Raw genomic sequence first — 21,267 nt, 5'->3', positions numbered from 1 at the left:
TGTAGATTTCTATCAGCTCCTGTCTTTGACCTAAGTTCAACCCCAGCCATTAAGGCATTTAGGAAGTGAATCAGTGGATAGGAGTGCTTTCTCTTTCAAATAAAAAAATAGGTTTATTTTGGTTAAAACAGTTTTTGAACTCCATACATAGTTTTTTTCATAACAAACATTTTTGCATGTGTCCTTTGAAGATTTCTGTGTATGATTTCAAAAAAATTGTGAACAAGAATGAATTTATTTTTAATGCCATATTCCATAAACCTTTTGAAGTACCCACGTTTGTGTTCAATGCAATATTAGATATATTTAGCTATTTCAAAATTCATTTCTTAAATGAATTTAATTCCTTGACATCAATTGGTTGATCCCACCCTTTTTTATGCGCAGCACATTGAAAATACAAAGGTAACCCTGATGGTTACATTATTGTCAGCCTCCCTCTACTCTATTCCAGCATTAGACAGTCACTCTTCATTTACTACTTATGTGTGAATATCTTGGATTTCTTCCTATAATTATGAGACATACAGCATCTCTGTCATGAAATTTTTCTTTGGTCCTCTCTTCTTCTGTTTATACTTCTACTGAGTTGTTGACTGTACTCATATTTTGTCCTCTATTTCTGACTTTTCTCTTCACTCAAACCAATCTCAACAGTGCAGTCTTTTTTATTTCATTTCCTCAAAGCACCACTTACCTAAGGCATTTGTGTGTTTTAGGCTTTTCCCCTCTCTGTATTTGGAAACTTTCATTTATTACAAGATAATATTTTAGATAATTGAGAATTGGATATTTCATATTTTTCCCTCAGTTTCCACTATGGGGAATATTTCAATAGCTGTCTTTGCTGTTGAATCTCATACATTTCCTGGTTTAGCTCCCTATTCATTAAGCTCTTCTCCCATCTCCTCAAACTCAACATTTATAAATTCATTTTGCAGAATAAGTAACTTTCTCTGTGTCTGTTTAGTCCATTTTGGCCATGTCCTGAGGACTTTATTTTTCTGGATAAACATTTTGTCCCTAAGAGATTGCTGCCAGCTGTAAAATAATATTCCCTCACCACGTTTAACTCAAAGATAAATAAGTTATATCTCTTGCTCTTGTAGACAGTTTATTCTCAGTAGAATGATACTTTTGAATTATAAGTCAGAATTCATTTCAGCCATCTGTTCACAGTTTTTCCCTGGCCTCTCAAGGCACTCAGAGTAGGAGCCAAAGTCTTTGCAATGTCTACAGTGCTTCTGGGACCTGCCTGGTCATCTCTCTGACTCCCCAGTGTACTGCTCCACTCCTCTCTAATTGTTTTCCAATATTGGTGACCTCTTTGCTGCTCCTTGAACCCCAAACTTATCAACTCCACATCTACCAAATACCATGTCTGCCTGGGGCCTTTTGGGCCCATGTTCTTCTTGCTCCTTCCACCTGGAAAGCTCTTTACACAGATATCAGCTGATCTAGAAATTCACTTTCCTTGGGCTCTTTTCCAATATCCATTTATCAAAGGTTCAATTCTTCCTCAGAACTCCTTGCCTTTGAAAAGTCACATATTATATATCTACTTGCACATTTAATTGTTTTCTTCCTGCCTGCACTAGACTTTATATGTTCTGTTTACCACTACACTCTAGGAAAATATCTGGTATACAGGAAATACTAGATATACTTTTGATGATTAAACCAATAACTGTATTATTAATGTTGATCCTAGGTACTTTAGGGGCACAAAGAGGTGAGCTTTGCTTAGGTATGGTCAGGGAAATCTTCATAGAGAAAAATACAAAGAAAAATAAACTGGATGAACATAAGCAAGGATAAGGGGCACTTCAGGGAGATAGGGATAGAGAGAGAAACACACACACACACACACACACACAGAGAGAGAGAGAGAGAGAAATGTGTATAAGGGCATAGAATAAAGAAGTGATTTCAGGAGCCATAAGACTTTTAATATGTATAAACTGTAAACTATGTATATACAGGAAAGCCACATTCCATGTGTTGGCCACAAACCTGGTGCATCATTTGTGAATAAGCTAATGAGGCCTCAAGAATCCTCAGTTTCATGAACTGAGGAAAGGCTCTTTCAATTTATTTAGAAGGTGGTTTGTGTTTGTGAAATTTACCCAAATAATTTAATTTAACACAATTAGTTAAAATAGCTGTCCTTTGCTATTCCGACTCACTCATCTATCATACTTCTAATGTGTGGTGCTGAAATAGTCACAGGCAATTTTTGAAAGATGAGCTAGGATTCTTTGACTCTAATGGGCTTTACAATACCTAAAGAATCCAAGTAGAAGACCACAGTGTCTGGTTGTACTATAGTGCTATAAAAAGATTTAGCAAGAGCAAGAGGGAGGAGTTGCTGCATCAGTTTCCCTAGTTCCAACTATTCCAGTGGAGAGATATCTCCTGCTTCACAGAAGAGAGGGAACAAAGTCCAAAACTCAGACTTGAAACTTAATACCAGGCCTGCTATGATGAAACCTAAAGTTGGACAGGCCCCATGACCTCTGTCCTCAGGTTGGTATCTGAAGACTGAACCTTTAGACCCTCCTTAACCAGGTGGCAAACCAACCACTGGCAGGAAGTAGAACAAGACTGTGGCAGATGAGGAGTAGGGCAGGAAAGAGAATTTAGGACCCTGCTTGGTACTCATCTGGGCCTGCTGCAATGAAGCCCTTTATCAAATAAAGCCATAAGCCCTCTATTTTCAGGTCAACGCACACAGAAGCAGCCTCTAGATCTGTCCTAGCATCAGGTAGAAACATGCATACTGGTGTGACAGATTCATTTGAGATTATATCACTGCCAATCTCATGATTTTTGTATAGATTTTTAATTTCAACTTTGTCCATTTCTTCTCTAATTTTAAGAATTTCTTTCCTCATGCTAACTTTGGGTTTATATCCTGCTACTTTGCCAAACTCTCCTATGAGTTCCAATAGTCTCTTAGTAGAGTTCTTTGGATCCCCTAAGTAAAGAATCATATCATCTGTAAAGAGGGATAGTTTGAGTTCTTCCTTCCCAATTTGTATCCCTTTAATTTCTTTTCCTTGCCTAATGGCACTGGCTAAAACTTCCAGAACTATGTTGAATAGCAGTGGTGAGAGTGGGCATCCCTGTCTGGTACCAGATCTCAGTGGAAATGCTTCCAACTTTTCCCCATTCAATAGGATGCTGGCCGTGGGTTTTTCATAAATTGCTTTGATTGTATTGAGGAATGTTCCTTCTATACCCAGTTTGCTTAGGGTTTTCCTCATGAAAGGGTGTTGTATTTTATCGAGTGCTTTCTCTGCATCTATTGAGATAATCATATGGTTTTTCTTCTGCAGTCTGTTAATGTGGTGTATCACATTGATTGTTTTGCGCACATTAAACCATCCCTGCATACCAGGGATAAATCCCACCTGGTCTGGGTGGATGATCTTTCTGATGTGTTGTTGCATTCTATTGGCCAGTATTTTATTGAGGATTTTTGCATCTATGTTCATCAGGAATATTGGTCTGTAATTTTCTTTCAATGCTGCATCTTTCTCTGGCTTAGGAATTAAGATGATGCTGGCTTCATAGAAAGAATTTGGGAGGATTCCCTCTTTTTCGATTGTTCTGAATAGTTTGAGAAGAATTGGAGTTAGTTCCTCTTTAAATGTCTGGTAGAATTCAGCAGTGAATCCATCTGGTCCTGGGCTTTTCTTTTTTTGGAGGGCCTTTATTACGGTTTCAATTTCTGTCTCAGTTATGGGTCTGTTTAGGTTTTCTATGTCTTCCTGGTTCAATTAAGTAGGTTGCATGTGTCCAGGAATCTATCCATTTCTGATAGGTTTCCCTGTTTGCTGGCATACAAGTTCTTGTAGTAATTTCTGATGATTCTTTTGATTTCTGTGGTGTCTGTTGTTATGTTTCCTTTTTCATCTCTGATTTTATTGATTTGGGTCTTTTCTCTTCTTTTTAGTTAGTTGGGCCAATGGGGTGTCAATTTTGTTTATTTTTTCAAAAAAGTATCTCTTCATTTGGCCTATCTTTTGTAATTTTTTTTTTTTGATTCAATCCTGTTGATTTCTTCTCTGATTTTATTTCTCTTCTCCTACTAGATTTGGGTCTGGTTTACTGCAGTTTTTCTAGATCCCTGAGATGCATTGAAAGCTCATCTATTTGGTGTCTTTCCATTTTCTTGATGTAGGCACCTATTGATATAAACCTTCCTCTTAACACTGTTTTTGCTGTATCCCATAAGTTTTGGTATGTTGTGCTGTTATCCTCATTTACTTCCAGAAAATTTTTGATTTCTCTTTTAATTTCTTCTGTGACCCATTGTTCATTCAGGAGCATGTTGTTCAATCTCCATGTGTTTGCGTATGCTCTAGGGATTCCTGAGTTGTTAATTTCCAGCTTGATTCCACTGTGGTCTGAGAAGATGCATCGTATGATTTCAATTCTTTTGAATTTGCTGAGACTTGCTTTATGGCCTAGTATGTGGTCAGTCCTAGAGTAGGTTCCATGTACTGCTGAGAGGAATGTAAATTCTTTAATTATATGATTAAAAGTTCTGTAGATATCTGTTAGATCCATTTGGGATATAGTGTCGATTAAGTCTGCTGTTTCCTTGTTGATCTTCTTTCCGGTTTCCCCTTTCTCTTGAGTTAGGAAATGCTTGAAGTGTATCAACTGACAGAATATGGAGAAGTGACACCATTTGACTCTTAAGGCTACATCACAAAATGTAACACAGCTTTCTCCTGGAATGAACCTTGAAATGCTTCCTAGAAATTTCCCCTGAGGCTCTAGCCTAGCCACCATGCTCTGAGATGTCAATCCACATGTGGACAGATTTTCTTGCAACTTCTCAGTGGGAAGAATGTCCATGCATTTCAGGGCTACGTTTTAATGCCATTTGTTGTGGTGGGCATTTAGTCCAGCAGGTAAGATGCCAGTTGAGATACCCACATTCCATATCATGGTGCCTGTGTTGGTTTTGACTTCACTCTGGATTCCAATGTTCTGATATTGTGCATCTAGTGAGGCAGCAAGTGATGCTCATGTAGTTGGGTCCATGTTATACATGTGGGAAATGCTGACTGACTTGCCAGCTCCCAGTGATATGGGATTTTGGGGAGTGAGCCAGCAGCTGGGAGATTTCTCTGTTTCTGTGCCTCTGTGTTTTATACCCCATTCCACTTCTCAAATACATAAAATAAATAAATAAAATTAAAATAATAAAGAAAATGCCATTTGTTGTAGAAGGTACTATGATTACCCTGGTTTCCCTACAAGTGAATATTTCATTGATTGTTATAAGAGTGTTTATAGTTGTGGTGCTTATAAAGTTGTTTCATCTTGGTTAGGATGTAATGCCCAGTTGTTTAGTCACACACCAATATAGATTTCACTCTGATGATTTTTTTGATATATGTTCAACATTTCAATCAGTAGACTTCGAGGAGAGCAGATTAACTTTCGTAATGAAGAGAAGTCTTCTGCAGAAAAGAAAATATTCTAGATTGCAGCACAAGAGCCCTCACTGAACCAAGACTATAAAATCAAGTGTTATCTGAGTTCCAGTCTCCTATGCTACGCCACGAATTTCAGACTTGTTAAACCCCAAACTTATGTGAGCCAATTCCCCTCATTTCCTTAAATAAATTTCTCTCTCCCTTAGGTGTAACATTTCATATATATGTCTTATTGGTTTTCTTTCTCTACTTCAATGTAAAATATACCTAAATAATATTAGCAAAGATACAGAAGTTGTCTTAACATACAATTATACTTCTGTTATTAATTTGATACTTGATATTTGTGCCTACACGTGAGAGACTGTACAATTATTGAATTAGTCCACATATATTTTAACTTTGTAATCTTGATAAAAATGCAAACCTCATGGCTTAAAATGGTAATCTTTTATTTTCATAACTTTCATTATATAAAACTAAGTTCAATAAAACTATTAATTATTCTTTACCAGTATGAGAACAAGTTTGCCTTGAGGAGTATGAAATAATCTTCATGAGGATTATATGTCTGTGTAATCACATTGTCAGCTGACATTTTTGTTCTACTGTCTCTTGATTCATTATGTAAATATCATTATTGTGAAATTAGTATTTGCAGGTAGGAGTGGTATAATAGTTTGACTTGATGGTTGGAGATGTTCCATGACTCACTTCTAAGTGTTCTCTTGGGGAAGTACATCAAGGATGCAGCTTTGTGATCTAATGAATTGACTCAAATTATCCATTCTTCCTCCATTCCTCACAGACCTTTACAAATCTTGTGTCTTGCTATTTTCATTTGTCTCATCTGAGCCTAGCTGATGAAACCAACACATTCTTTTTTTCAAATTTCTATGTAGAACTGTTAAAAACACTCTGCATTTTGTTAAATTATACTGAAATTTTCAGAGGAGACACACATGTTAGATTACATAAATTAACCAAGAATTAAAAGACCTAAGTGTTGGTTGGTGCTGGGTCTTGGCTCTTTCACTAAATATAAAGGAGTCTCTAGGCACACATTCCTTCAGCCTCAGTTTTTAATCTGAAAAAAATGACAAGTTAAAAACTTGGAGTCTATTACTCAGTAACTACTTAAGTTTTACTTGGAATCATTTCTGAGGAAATATGTTTGCCAAGCTCCTACAGAGCCATTGCTAAGATGTTGCTAAGGGGAATAATTTGATATGCATCTAATATATAATTTATTAATTATCACCAGCTACAGGGCAAGAAGAGTAACCAGCAGGTAGTGGGATGGAGGAGTGAATTTCTAGAAAGTGAAAAAGGACAGCATACTTTCTGTGAATTGGGGGGGGGGGACATCATTAAACTGGGCAGCTGGCCCTGGGCTGGGAGAGAGATCATAACAAAAGCATAAGCTGTTGCAGGGGAAGAACAAAGTTCCAACTTGGAGATTTTGCGGAAACTAAATGATTGGAACCTCAATAAAGTTGCGAGAAAATTTTCCATTCAATGAAGGAGATAAAAAGTTTGCTGGCATTAATTTCATTGACTGACTAAAGGAAGGGCAATAATGCTGGAGACAGTGTGGATCCATGTGAATCTCTAGAGCAAAAAGTCTCAGGGTTGCTTCAGATAAAGAGGGAACAATTTTTCTTCCTCCCTGATCCCCAGATGATAACATGCCTGTTTTATTTTTCTAATGTTATTTCTGAACCCATGGACCTGAGTCCTTCCTTTGTTCCTGGCCCATTGCCTACCCTCAAACATTGCCTTTTGGCTTTTAGCACTCATTTGTAGTACTACATACCCAGTGAGCATGTGCAGAGTCCTACCTGATCTGGAGCCATAATGGGTGGTCTGATATCCTTAGGGGGCAATCCCTGCTATTATAAAATTCAGTTATTTCAGTCTTCATCTGTTTCAGAACAGGAGATTCCTTTACCATGGATACTGGGAAAATACTTGTGGCAATATATAATCCATAATTTCCTAAATGATCTAAGAAACAAAATCTGTTTAGAAATATGGGATATCTTGGTAGATATGATGATGAATGAGAGCCACCAAATGGCAGGTTATTCACTTGTATTTTGCATATTCTCATAGCAACAATGCAAGTAGATATTTTTATATCAGAGAGGAAGAAGAATGTGCAGTTCAGAGAGTTTAAGGCAGAAGAATTGTATTCAGTATTCCAAGCCAGCATGGCAGTTCTTTTCCTTGTTCTCTGGAGGATGCACTTAATCTCATATATCATTTTATGATTAAATTAAATGTTGTAATACTTGGCTCATAAGATTGTCACTTATTTAATGAAACACATTCACCAGGGGCTAGAACTTCTAAGGCTAAAGTTTTTGATAGTTAGATACTTACAAAAGGTAAAATTAAAAGATCAAGTATCTCAGCTAAAGAATGACTTTTAATAAAAATTGTGTCATGCATGTAAGAAAATTATTTATTTATAAAATATTTTTCAAAATTCTTAAGTCTCAGTGTGCATAATCAATAAACCACGCCTCTCTTCTCACATCATCAGTGGTAAAAGGGAATCATTTATTTTACTGTGTAGTTTTCTGGAGCGATCACTTAATTTCTGATTCTGACAAACAATATAAAACTGTTCAAATGCATATATCTAAAATTATAATTTTTATATCCATGTACCCTTCAAGTACTACTGACGTAGTCTCATTGTGATGACTAGAATTGACAACATAGAAAATGTATCCCTCCCCCAACCCACCCCAATTTGCTCTTTCTGGCAGACTAGTTTCCAAATGAATCTGTTTATTTGGATGCTGAAAGGTACTGTTGAAATGATGAGAGAAAAGTCTTATTTTGAGAATCATATTACCAGATTACTTTAAATTTCTCTCAGTATGCTAATAAAATGTGAGTTGAAACTAGACATTTTTGTGCTAGAGGCACTTTTTCTCTGGAGACTTCCTTTTTCCTTTGCTTTCCTTTATAGACTGTCATATTTAACTCTCCTTTGAAATTTTCAGAGTCAAGTTTTTTTTGAAACAGGAATTCTTTCTTGCATTCCCCCAGTAAGAAAATAAAATGGCCATGTCTCTTGTGTGATGTTAGTTCTAATAATTTTTTTTGTTATTACTTGGGTGCTAAACATTTTTTCATTATTATCACAACCCTGTGGGATGAGTACATTGAGAGCATTGCATAGTCTGAGCATAGTCTCAGAGAAGGAGACTAAGGGTCAGAGCTATCAAAGACAAGCACGATTTCATGCAGCTAGGAAGTGTTAGAGCTGGAATTTGACCCAGGAGTTTACACCTCCAGGGTGCATGCTTTTAACCTCAGTGCCCTGCTGTCACTTCACAAGGCCTTGGCTCCCTCCATACTTCATTGAAGATCTTTTGAACCTAAGTTCACCTTCCTGATACTTGCAAGAATATTTTAATATTTTCTAATTTTCATTGTAATGCTTGTTACATTTTTGCTCAAAAGTAATAATGCTATTCTCCTAGTCTTCCTGTCTCTGTCTCTCCCTTTCCTCCTCCTTCTCTCTCTCAATTCCTTCTTTCTTTCCTTCCTCCCTCACCCCTTTGTTCTTGGCAACATGAAAGAGTTTTGAGTATTCAAAATTGGTTTTAGGATTTTTGCAAATATTTTGTTTGAGATCTCATCAATTAACTTTTGGCATGAATACTTTGTCCTTCGTGAATATTTCTTGCATATTGGTCCCTGTCTCACTGAATGAGAAAATAGCTACTGAATTGAAGTATAATGCCAGCAGAAAAAATTTAATGATCCCATTTAGGTATTCTTTTTGGCTAAAATCAAAGGTATAGAAAATTTTAGCTATTTCTGTGTAAAATATTCATAATTATAATGAGTGAAAGAGCAATTAGATAAAGTACGAAATCAGAAATCATTAGGCTAGGGTTATCAACTGAATTTTTTGTTTGATTTATTATATGTGATAAAAATAGTTCTTCTGCCTTTTTTTCAGCTTTCCTTTAACTCCTCCTCCACCTTTCTCCTCCATTTCAGTGTCTGACAATTAGCCACAACATTATTTAATATACCTACTTACAATAACTTTATAAGGTTGACTAATAAATTAATTGTAGTGGACTAGGACATCTCCTTTCTTCCTCTCTACCTACATTTTTAGAAGGACATTTTTACTCATAAAATACTGTGAATTTGGAGAAAAAGCTGCTATATCTATGTTCTTAAATGAACTCTTCTAGAAAATGACTGAATCAACATGCAGCAAATTCTTCATAGTCTATTCCAAGATTGAGAAGGAGAGAAAGTGTAGATACCAAACTATTAAGAGAGATTTTCTCTAGGTTGTAGAAATAGTAGGTATGTGGCTAGCTTAATGTGCTCACTCCAGGATTAGTTATTACTCTTCTTTTTAGGATTTATTTATGGGGCCGGCACGGTAGCGCAGCGGGTTAAGGCCCTGACCTCCAGTGCTAGTTCTAGTCCCGGCAGCTCCACTTCTGATCCAGCGCTCTGCTATTGCCTGAGAAAGCAGTAGAAGATGGCCCAAGTCCTTGGGCCCCTGTGCCCACATGGGAGACCTGAAAGAAGCTCTTGGCTCTTGACTTCGGATCAGCATAGCTCCAGCCATTGTGCCCATTTGTTGAGTGAACCAGTGGATGGAAGACATCTTTCTCCCTCTCTCTCTCTGCCTCTGCCTTTCTGTAACTCTGCCTTTCAAATCAATAAATAAATCTTTTTTAATAGATCTCTTTATTAAAGATTTATTTATTGATTTGAAAGGCAGAGTTACAGAGAGGGTTGCATGTGCGTGCTCACACACACACACACACACACACACGTCTTTTTTTTAAAGAAAAAAACATTTATTTAGCAAATATAAATTTCCAAAGTACAGCTTGTGGATTACAATGGCTTTTTCCCCCCATAACTCCCCTCCCACCCGCAACCCTCCCAACTCCCACTCCCTCTCCCATTCCATTCTCATCAAGATTCATTTTCAATTATCTTTATATACAGGAGATCAATTTAGTATATATCAAGTAAAGATTTCAACAGTTTGCACCCACATAGAACATAAAGTGTAAAATGCTGTTTGAGGACTAGTTATACCATTAATTCACATTGAACAACACATTAAGGACAGAGATCCTACATGAGGAGTAAGTGCACAGTGACTCCTGTTGTTGACTTAACAAATTGACACTCTTGTTTATGGTGTCAGTAATCACCCTAGGCTCTTGTCATGAGTTTCCAAGGCTATGGAAGCCTTTTGAGTTCACTGACTCTGATCTTATTTAGACAAGGTCATAGTCAAAGTGGAAGTTCAGAGAGAAGTCTTCTATGCATTGGTCCACAACCCTAAATGGCTACAACCACTGGGGCTGGGCCAGGACAAAGCCAGAAAGAAGACTCCATCTGGGTGTCCCACATGAGTGGCAAGGACCTACGCACTTGGAACATATCCACTACTTTCCCATGTGCATCAGCAGAGAGCTGGATAGGAAGGAGAGTGGCTTGAACTCGAACCAGCACTCTCATGTGGGGTGTGGGCATCCCAGGCAGTTTAACCTGCTGTGTCACAGTGGCAGCCCCAGGATTGGTTCTCTCGAGTATGGGTTGCTATAAAGTCAGCCAGCTTCTTTGCCCCCTTCCTGTCTTGCACACATGCCTATTTTCTGCACATGCCCACTTGTTCTTTTTTCCATCATGAGTGGAATGCCTTGAAATTCTTACCAGAAATGAAGTCAAGGCTGACATCGTACAATTTTATTTCCAAAACTGTGAGCTAAATAGATCTCTTTTATTTATAAATTACCCATACTCAGGTATTTTGTTATAGCAATAGGAAATGAACTAATGTCTTTCAGATAAATAAATAAAAACAATTACATGGGCCAAAAATTTGTTTTCCAATTGAAAATAAAGATTAAAGCAAAGGATGACTTTTTCCCATTTATGAGAACTTCTACCCAGGTGAGTACTGGAATAACAAGCAACTTCTAGATAAGGCTTTTAGGGTTTTGTAAAATTTAAAAATTATTTCCTTTAAGTGCAGTAATTATAGCAGCCAACATTTACTAATTGATTGCTTTAAGTCAGACAATATGGTAGGTGTCTTCTGTGCACTGTAATTAATTTGCAATGATACTCTAGGGTAGATGATGATATCATCCTTGTTTTAGAAACAAAAGAAACAGAAGCTCAGCTCGGAAGATGGGTTGGTAGGAGGGCACATTGCTGAGGCAGCAGCACAGCCTGAATGAGAACTCATGCATGTTCAGTGCCGAAGACAGTGTTTTCACCATCAATGCTGTAGCAGTGGCTTAAAGGAACATTGGGACTTTTGCTTCCTTGAGATTAAATATATATTGGGCATCACATATATGAGATACATTTGTGCTATATATCAGAGGATATGCAGCTGCTTAAAAGATTCAAAATATTTTATTGAAAAATCCATGGATATGGAAAAATGATAAACATTAACACTTTAAATGAGAAATATTTTGATATTTAAAAAAAGAATTAAAACATAAATTTAAGAGTTACAGCAGCAGTTTAATAACTGAATTGTAGAAAACTGATGTTTCCCTATAGTGGTTGTAAACAAGAAGCTTATTGCCAGTCCCGTTAGTAGACAGAGCTCTGTTTAGTAACTTCAAGAGTGGGTAAAAAAAATAGACTTTTACATCTGAAAGAGATCATAGAAGTCATCCAGACAAATCACTCTAACTTTTCTAGACAGAGCCTGGTCTCCTTTTTCTTTAAAACACCTCCAGTGATGGAATGTACTCTGCCTCCTGGGGTATCACATTTCATTTTAACAGCTCTTGTTAGTTGTGTTTTTCGATCAAGCCCAAATCTATATCTGCAATTTCCACCCCATTGCTTCCCCCCTTTTTTTCCTTTTCTAAATGACAGCCCAAATCTTTTATTTCGCTGGACCTAAACTCATAGTTTTTTCAGTTGCTACTTATGTAACATGGTTCTGGGTTATTTTGTTGTTCTGATTGATTTTCGTAGCATATGCTCCATTTTTTTTTTTTTCTAAAATCATTTTCTTAAGGGTGTGGCTCCAAACCAAAGACAACCCACAAGTAAAGAACTGTTGGTAAACTGCAGAATAAAATAATGCTACCAATTTCTTGATGCACACACTGTGATTTATGTGCATGATATTTGAAAAAAACTGAATAAGATAATTTCCTGAAAATATTTAAAGGAATGCTTTAAACAGTGCAGGTGTTAAATATACTTACTAGGGATCTGGGATAGACAGAGAAAGTTCAGCCTATTGTTTAGTGAAATCAAGAAGTGAACTGTTGAGAAGCTTGAGAAGGAGCCTGCCGAGCAAGGAACGTTCTTGTTTGCACAACCACCTGGATCCTGGGAAAATGTCTGTCTCTGAGAATATAATATGGCCGTTAATACCTCCCTTTGGAAATTGGAGATATGCAAATACTTGGTGAGCCTCTACTGGTACTCCAGGATATGGAGAATTAATGTTACTAAGCTGATTACAGATAAATAATTTTTGTTTTACTCATGGCTGATATTTCAAGTAATATTTTTCTAGCTTACCTACTTTTAAAAATAGTGATTGATAGAGTTACTGTGTTCCACCAACCTACCTTAAAGCCTGGAAAGATATGAGGAAATTATACAGTCAATAATTACTTAAATAAAGCTGACTACAATGAATACAGCCATCATGTTACCAACTTTCATTATTCCTTTTTAAAAAAGGATTTATTTATTTGAAAGACAGAGTGTCATAAAGAAAGGGAGAGACAGATAGATGGACATATAAAGAGATCTTCATCAGTTCATTTACTCCCCAAAAGGCCTGGCCCAGCCCTGGCTGAAGCTAGGAGCCTGGAACTACATCCTGGTCTCCCACATCGGTAGCAAGGTGCTAAGTACTTGGGCCCTCATCTGCTCCCTTCCCCGACTCATTAACAGGGAGCTGAATCAGAAATGAAACAGCTAAGACTTGAAATGGCCTTCCAAAATAGGAATGTTGGCATCCAAGTAACAGCTTAACTTTCTGTGTCACAACACCAGCCTCTCCACTTCCTTTTTCAGTGAAAAAAACGCTGGAGCCATTTTCATAACCTTTTTCCTTTAGAAGAAGTTTTGGACTATTTTTTTGTTGTTGTCAACTCATGCCAATTTGTAAATCTACGATTTCATTTCATGATGTCTATAACTTGGAGTAAGCCATCCTTACAGGGTTTTAGGAGATGAGAGTTCTAAAACCAGTTAAAGTGCTTATCTTTGGCTTAGTAAAATAGTCAACTGAAGTGAAGTCTGCTAAACAACATGAGAGTTTAAGCACAGTTAGTTCACCAGGAAACAATACTGACTTTAATATTAGAAATGAGTTGTTGGCAGGCACCGTGGCTCACTTGGCTAATCCTCCGCCTGCAGCGCCGGCACCCCAGGGTTCTAGTCCCCGTTGGGGCGCCAGGTACTAGTCCTGGTTGCTCCTCTTCCAGTCCAGCTCTCTGCTGTGGCCCGAGAGGGCAGAGGAGGATGGCTCAAGTGCTTGGGTCCCTGCATGGGAGACCGGGAGGAAGTATCCAGCTCCTAGCTTTGGGTTGGCGCAGCGCCGGCCATAGTGGCCGTTAGGGGAGTGAACCAATGGAAGGAAGAACTTTCTGTCTGTCTCTCTCTCACTATCTATAACTCTCTGTCTCTCTCTCACTGTGTAACTCTGCCTGGCAAAAAAAAAAAAAAAGCAGAGCAGCCAAATCTAAAACCAGCACTGAGATGTGGGATGCCATTATCACAAGTGTCAGCTTAAGCCATTGTGCCCAAGGCTTTTGATGTTTTTCGATTTTGATTTTGTCACTTGTATTTCTCTTTCTTCTCGCCAGTGCTTGTTTAAGGACTGTCTCTTATTCTGCCACGTCACCTTCTCTGCCCTCTGAAACCTTCCCTAAAATGCTCATCTCTGGCTAAGCTTGCTGTTTATTGAATTGCTATTGAAAAGTTGCAGTTTTATTTAAAATATTAACAGTTAATAGTCTAGTTTCAAAAATAACTAATGGCTTTATATTTATTACATATATCATTTATACATAGTCTTAATATTATCATTTTGAAAGCAAAGAGCTAATCAATTATTGGAAAACCACAAAGCTTAGCATAATACAACTCTGAATAGCTTCACAATACAATTTTTAATTAATACTGAAGACCTTGGATTATTTTTAAGACTTGATCAACTAAGTTTTCAAATCTTGTAACCCAATTTTAACCACAATCAATGGACAGTTATTAATATTAGACATCAGTAATTGTTGAATGCTGTAATTTAATGAATTACATGTGATCAATTAGAATCAATTAATGATTCTTTCAATAAAGGAACATAATCAAGACCCACAAGTATTTGTTTTTGAGTTGTAAGTTAATTAAAAGGCAAGCAGTGTTCCTGTTCCCTTCATTGTTTTCAACAAATACATTGATTCAATTCCTGCCAGTAAAAATGGTGCTTTTTTCAGAATTCTAGTTAAAATTCCAGTTAAATATTTAATCCTTTTAACTTCTAAATAGCATACCTCTGTAATATGTATTTGTATATTAAAATTGCCTTTAGGGGCTGACGCTGTGACTCAGTTGGTTAATACTCCGCCTGCAGCGCCGGCATCCCATATGGGTGCCAGGTATTAGTCCCAGTTGCTCCTCTTTCAGTCCAGCTCTCTGCTCTGGCCTGGGAAGGCAGTGGAGGATGGCCCAAGTGCTTGGGCCCTGCACTTGCATGGGAGACCAGGAGGAAGCAGCTGGCTCTGGCTTCGGATCGGCACAGCACGCCGGCCGTAGCGGCCATTTGGGGAGTGAACCAACGGATGGAAGACCTTAAAAAAATTGCCTTTAAAATATAGTGTATGATTTTATAGTCTCCCAGTATAAGATGAAGTTTGTTTGCTTGGAAGTAGTATTATTTTTTTGTCCACTTCAAGATTTCAGATGGGCGTTGGGGCCTGTGGCCCAACACATTTAAAGCAATATCTATCTCCAATATGTCTTGTTCATTATGAACAAATAATTTTTATCCTTATCTAGTAGATTTTCCTGCTTATGAAATTATGTGGTCTCTTGATAAATACATATTTTTCTATTACTTAGCCATTTTGCATCTTAATTTCTTCATCTGTTAAATGAGAGTAATAGTTGTTCCTTCATAGGGTGTTGTGAATATTAAATGTGTTCACATATAAAGCGCAATCTGAATAGAGTCTGACATATGATTTATAAATACGGCTGTTATTACTGTTAGTAACAGTAGCCAGTGAATGTGATATCACCACACAATGTTTGTTAAATAATGATAAATAATCAATATATCTGATTTTTCCCCCTGAAGAATCTTTAGTATGGAAATCATATTACTGACATAGAGTGACAATAATTTGGTGATTTTTTTAGAAAAAATATTTATTTATTTGAAAGGCAGAGATACAGATAAAGAGAGAGTGAGAGAGAAGAGAGAGATACGTTCCATTGGCTGGTTTGCTCTCCAAATGATCCTAATGGTTGGGGCTGGGCTGGAGCTGGTCCAGGTTGAAGCCAGGAGCCAGGAGCTTCTCCCAGTCTCCCACGTGGGTGCAGGGGTCCAAGTACTTGAGCCATCTTCTGCAGCTTTCCCAGGCACATTAGCAGGGAACTGGATTGGAAGTAGAGCGGCTGGCACTTGAACAGGCACTGCATGCAGAGACTTAACCTTCTATGTCACAGCACCGGCCCCTGATTTCATTCTTTTGCCTCTGTATTCCACGAAGATTCTTAGATGAACCAAAAATTTGTTTGCATTTTTGGAATCATTTTAACTTTGAAGCAAATAATATCAAGCAGGAAGCATTTGTTTAGCAGATGGAAGTATATTAAAGTGAGAAATTATTTTAAGATCTTGATTTTTCATATATTTACATTGTTCTTTTATAATTTAGAATGAAAATTTAATTTTTTTCAAGTCATTGTGCAATTATGTCTCAGATTATTCAATCTGAGGGCCAGCATTTGATCCTCCTAAATAAAAAGAAAATATTCTAAAGTTTTATCCTTATGAGCTAATCATAGAGAGGCTGAACAGTTCTACCCTGGACTTAGAATCAATAACATGATAATTTATATTTAAAGGAATGAAGATCTTTCATGATAATAATAATTTTATATTGAAGCCCCAAAACTTTCCATACAGAATGAAAAAGCAACATACAATCAATATTTTTATATAAAGAAAAGTTTATTTTCATTAAGAGAATTTCACACTAGCATCTTCTGTTTATGTATGAAGGATCTAATATATGGAATAGCATAGTTACTATAATTATGATGAATGTGTGATTTAATTCTAAATGAAATGAAATTATAACCAGAGATGCTGATTTTTCCTTCAGTTTAAGGCACTAATTTTTTCATGATTACTTAAAAATATTACAGTCTTTGGGAAGATTTTCCAGAGAATTATGTTGTTTATAAGTATACAAACTCAGCAAACATAAACTGAGAAACTCTTTTGGCCCAGCAAATTTCTTTAATGCCTCTCACTGTTACTTCACCAAAACCAAGTGGTGGTTGAGATGCCTGCATTCCATATTCTAGTGCCTGGGTTCAAGTTCCATCTCCACTTCTAATTCCAGCTTCTTATTAATGTGCTCCCTGGGAAGTAGCAGAAGATGGTTCACGTAACTGTGTCCTTGCCACCCATGTGAGTGACCTAGATGAAGTTCCATGCTCTTGGTTTTGGTCTGACCCAGCTCCAGCTGTTGCTGTCATTTGGGGAGCGAACCAGTGATAGTAAGATCTCTCTCCCTCTTTGTCTCTCAAATAAAGTGAAAATAAATAAACAGAAGTTTAAAATAACCCTCTGACAAAACCTTCAATGATGAAAATCTGCACCTGTCAGGTGTGGACTGGCATTCTGTTGCAGACTCACAGTTTTCCTCTTTCAAGATTGTTTGATTATGAAGAAAAGACTTGTGAATGTAACTTTATAGACTACCAATACTTGTTAAACCTATAAACAAATGACTTTTCTGCTATTCCTAAAATAAAAGACTGCCAAAGAGTGAGCACTTGCCATCACTACACTCTTTGAAAAGAATGTGCCACGAATTTAATAATTCTAAGTGGGGAATAAAGAAACTGTAAAGACAGGAATGCAAATGGTGGATGATAACACCATTTATGTCTCACTTGTATGTTTATATTTCACTCTTTTCCAAACAGATTTGAGAAAGGCTGATACTCATTTGGCAATAAAGTTGTGGTGTGTAAGGAGAAAAGTCACATATATTTTTATACTATTCTTACAACTACAATTCCAAGAATTTTTACTATTCCATATTAATAAAATCAATACAATAAATTACTTCCATATACTTGTCCCACCCTATATTGTTTTTATCTATGGGTTTTGTTTGGAAGTACATATTGATGCTGTAAAATGATGGTATTTTATATATTTCAGGGGGGATAATTTTTTTTCTTTTTTCTTTTTCTTTAACTTTTATTTAATGAATATAAATTTCCAAAGTACAGAATATGGATTACAATGGCTTCCCCCCCATAACGTCCCTCCAACCCGCAACCCTCCCCTTTCCCGCTCCCTCTCCCCTTCCACTCACATCAAGATTCATTTTCGATTCTCTTTATATACAGAAGATCAGTTTAGCATACATTAAGTAAAGATTTCAACAGTTTGCTCCCACACAGAAACATAAAGTGAAAAATACTGTTTGAGGACTAGTTATACCATTAAATCTCAATGTACAGCACACTAAGGACAAAGATCCTACATGAGGAGTAAGTGCACAGTGACTCCTGTTGTTGACTTAACAAATTGACACTCTTGTTTATGGCCTCAGTAATCACCCTAGGCTCTTGTCATGAGCTGCCAAGGCTATGGAAGCCCCCTGAGTTCACTGACTCTGATCATATTTAGACAAGGCCATGGTCAAAGTGGAAGTTCTCTCCTCAGGGGGGATAATTATATGAAGTGATTAGTCTTTTTATTTATCTGCTTTCCTTTCAGCCCAAATCTGTAGAAGCAATACTGGTGCAAATCACAGTATAATTTTTTTTAATCACAATATTATTTTAAACCATAATTGTACCAATAAAATTACTTAAAAGCCCTTTGAAAGAATCATACTTAATTTCTTTTTTAAAATGTTAAGTTATACAAGTTTGCTGCATTTCATATATACAGATTTAGGAATATAGTGACACTCCCCCCACCACTGTCCCTCCTGCCATTCTCTAACCCTTTCCTTCCTCCCTTTCCAATTTCCACTCTTTGTACAAAGATCTATTTTTAGCTTACTTAATGATTGTATAGTAAACCCTACACTAAGTAAAAGAGTTAAACAAATAGTATGAAGAAAAAAATGCTATATCTCAATGGAAGAGGCAAGGGCTGTAAACAATGATCCAATTTCAAAAAGTCTATTACACTCCAATACATTACATTTCATCTTCTATTAGTTACCTTGGATCAGGGAAAAATGATCTCTGTCTTTTTGGGTTGGCTTATTTCACTAAGTATAATGGTTTCCAGTTGCATCCATCTTGTTGCAAAAGACGGGATTTTATTTTATTTATTTATTTTATAGCTGAGTCATAGTCCATAGTGTATATATACCATAATTTCTTTATCTATTCAACAGTTGATGGATATCTGGCTAAATTTCATATCTTAGCTATTGTGAATTGCACTGCACAATGGACATGGGGGAATACATATATGTATTACTCTTTTATATGCTGATTTCTTTTGGTTTGGGTAAATTCCCAGGAGTAGGATGGCTGGATCATTTCAAGTTTTTGAGGTATCTCCATACTGTCTTCCATAGTGGCTGCACCAGTTTACATTACCACCAACACTGGAACAGCGTACCTTTTTCTCCACATCCTTATCAGTTTTGTCATTTGTTGATTTCTGTCTGAGAACTTAATTTCAATCAGAACTCACAAATGTTCATTCTTTCAGTAAATTAGGAAATATGTGTTTTTGTGACTCTGAAGCCCAACTGTAGCAGCACTGAAAACACTGAATATCTTGTTTTACTATAATTAGTAAGGGAATGTGGTGATCAATGACCTCTCAGTTTTCTCTTTGTTTTACCTGTGATACTGAAATAGCACATTTTCCAAATTTTTTTCCCAAAGAAACTGTTTATTTAATGAGTACAAATTTCATAAGTACAACTTTAGGAATATAGTGATTCTTCCTATCATATTCACCCTCCCATCCCACCTCCTCCTCCTTCTCTCATTCCCAGTCCCATTCTCCATTAGAAAAAAAAAAAACAAAAAAACAAAAAAAAACTGTTCCTCAGCAGTCAAGACAAAGGCTATTTAGGTAATTATTTCTCAAAGTGTCAATTTCACTTCTACAGATTTCCTTTTAGGTGCTCTATTAGTTATCACAGATAAGGGAGAACATATGGTATTTGTCCCTTTGGGACTGGCTTATTTCACTAAATATGATGATTCCCAGATTCATCCATTTTGTTGCAAATGACCAGATTTCAATTTTTTTAACTGCTGTGTAGTACTCCAGAGAGTACATATCCCATAATTTCTTTTTTTTTTTTTTTTGACAGGTTGAGTGGACAGTGAGAGACAGAGAGAAAGGTCCTCGTTTACCATTGGTTCACCCCAAAATGGCTGCCACAGCTGGTGCACCATGCTGATCCGAAGCCAGGAGCCAAGTGCCTCTCCTGGTCTCCCATGCAGGTGCAGGGCCCAAGCACTTGGGCCATCCTCCACTGCACTCCTGGGTCACAGCAGAGAGCTGGACTGGAAGAGGAGCAACCGGGACAGAACCGGCACCCTAACCGGGACTAGAACCCAGTGTGCTGGAGCCGCAAGGCGGAGGATTAGCCTATTAAGCCACACTGGCCCCTTAATTTCTTTATCCAGTCTTCAGTTGATAGGCTTTTAAGTTGATCCCATGTCTTAGCTATTGTGAATAGCTATAAGCTGCAATAAACATGGGGGTGCAGATAACTCTTAAATTTGTTGATTTCATTTCCCTTGGTTAAATTCCCAGGAGTGGGATGGCTAGGTCATATGGTAGGTCTATATTCAGATCTCTGAGGTATTTCCAAACTGATGTCCATAGTGGCTTTACCAGTTTACATTCCCACCAACAGTGGATTAGGGTACCTTTTCCCCCACATTCTCACCAGCATTTGTTGTTTGTTGATTTCTGTATGAAAGCTATTCTAATGGGGGTAAAGTGAAACCTTATTGTGGTTTGGATTTGCATTTCCTTGAAGGCTAGTGATCCTTTTTTTCGTTATTTAATAAATGTGAATTTATGAAGTGCAACTTTTGTATTGTTGTGGCTCCCCCCCCACCTCCCTCCCTCCTGCGGCCCTCCCCTCTCCCACTCTCTCTCCCATCCTGCCCTTCATCGAGTTTCATTTTCAATTACCTTCATATACAGAAGATCAACTTAGTATATACTAAGCGAAGATTTCAACAGGCTGCCCTAACACAACCGCACAAGGTATAGGGTATTGTTCGACTAGTAGTGTTATTTTTAAGTTTCATAGTAAGACACATTAAGGACAGAGATCCTACATGGGGAGCATGTACCCAGTGATTCCTGTTGTTGATTTAACAATTGGCACTCTTATTTATGGCGTCAGCAATCACTTGAGGCTCTTGCCATGAGCTGTCTAGGCTATGGAAGTCCCTTGAGTTCACCAACTCTGAACTTGTTTATTCAAGGCCATATCACAGTGGAGGGTCCTTCCTCCCTTTGGAGAAAGGTGCCTCCCTCCTTGATGGCCTGTTCCTT

At 37.3% G+C, this 21,267-nt stretch overlaps 1 long non-coding RNA gene across 1 annotated transcript in view; it reads left to right on the top strand.

Moving 5' to 3' along the window:
• LOC149126259 (uncharacterized) overlaps positions 1–20,790 on the top strand; it is a 136,667-nt gene extending 115,877 nt beyond the window's left edge. Inside the window, exon 3 of the long non-coding RNA XR_016235783.1 lies at positions 20,063–20,790. This is a non-coding gene — a long non-coding RNA (uncharacterized LOC149126259). The remainder of the gene's footprint in view (positions 1–20,062) is intronic.
• Positions 20,791–21,267: the final 477 nt, after the last annotated feature.

Source organism: Oryctolagus cuniculus, chromosome 6 (genome assembly GCF_051225735.1).
Source record: "Oryctolagus cuniculus isolate XC-2025 breed Fujian yellow rabbit chromosome 6, ASM5122573v1, whole genome shotgun sequence".
Taxonomy (NCBI): Eukaryota; Metazoa; Chordata; class Mammalia; order Lagomorpha; family Leporidae; genus Oryctolagus; species Oryctolagus cuniculus.
Note: the sequence above shows the minus strand (reverse complement) of the source record. Positions and strands in the feature narration are given on the sequence as shown.